The following is a 1525-nucleotide window of genomic DNA, read 5'->3' as shown; positions in this document are numbered from 1 at the left end:
AATTTATATTTAGTTTATATTAATAAAAATAAATAAAAGTTATACCTATATTAAGTATATATAACTTAAATAATATTACTTTAATATAAATCTAACTTTATTTTTAATTAAGACTAATATTAATTAAATAATTAATATTTATTATTATTTTAATTACTATTATCTTTTAAGTTTAGTACTTAATTAATATTAAATATATTTTAAATAAAGTCTTAATAAATATTAAGTTTAAGTATCTATTAAAAGCTATAATCTAAGTTTATTTTAATATTAATAATATTATAACTAAAAATTATATTAACTAAATCTAGTTTACTAATAATATTATTATAATTTTAACAATAATAATAATAATAATAATAATTATTATTATTATTATTATTTTAGCTTTTATTATTATTATTATTACTTTTATTATAAAATAAGTTATAAGTCTATCTTTATTAAACTAAGCCTTATTCATTATTATATTAAATAAACTAGTAATAGTCTTTTTTTTATTTTAATACTTAATTATAATTACTAAAGGGCTAGGCCTAGTCCTAAGAGGGGGAGATAAGAGGGAGAAGAAGGGGGGAGGGGGAGAGGAAAAAAAAGGGGGGGAGGGGAATAATAAAAAAAAGAAGGGTAAAAAAGAAAAAGATTAAAGAAGGCCTATAGTTACTAAAAGCCTAAGCTAAGAGTAACTTTAAGTTATTATTATATATATTTTAAGTTTTATTTTCTATATTAATAAAAGTTAAATTAAATTTAAAATTATTTTATAATAACTTTAAGTTAATATTATATTTATAAAACTTAATATTAATTATATTTTTATTTTTATATTTATATTTATATTTATATTATAATTATTTTATTTTAATTTTAATTATATATTAATTTTTATATATATTAATCTTTTTTATTATAAACTTATTTTTTATTTTTCTATTTTATATTAAATAATTTAAAATTAAAAGAATTTTATATTTATTTTATAATAAAAATATTTTAAGAATATATTAATATTAAGTTAGCTTTTATTAAAGTAGTATATAATAAATATTTTTTAATTTATTTTTATATTAATATATTTTTAAATTAAAATTAAAGACTTATTATTTATGAAGAAATATATTAAGTTTTATTTTATTTATATATAATTAAATAAAAATTAAGTTAATATAATAAAAGAAAAAAGAGTATTAAAAACTACTTTAGCTTTATATTAAAATTAAAAAAGTTTATTAACTAAGAAAATTATAACTTATTTACTTTTCTTTAACTTTTAGTTTTTTTATATTTTTATTTTCTTTATTATATTTAATTTACTTATTAACTTGATATATATTAATTCTTTCTTAAGTCTTTATTAAATATTTATAATATATTTTTATATAGGTTTTATAATAATAGTTTAACTTTTTTATTTTAATATCTTTTATATTAAAATAAAAAATAATGTTCAAGTTATTATATATCTAAGCTAAGCTATAACTTTATAAGCTGTTATTAGTTTAAAGTTTTATTTTCTTTATTATAA

The sequence above is a fragment of the Beauveria bassiana genome (genome assembly GCF_000280675.1).
Source record: "Beauveria bassiana ARSEF 2860 unplaced genomic scaffold BBA_S00105, whole genome shotgun sequence".
Taxonomy (NCBI): Eukaryota; Fungi; Ascomycota; class Sordariomycetes; order Hypocreales; family Cordycipitaceae; genus Beauveria; species Beauveria bassiana.
This window is presented reverse-complemented; position numbering follows the sequence as displayed.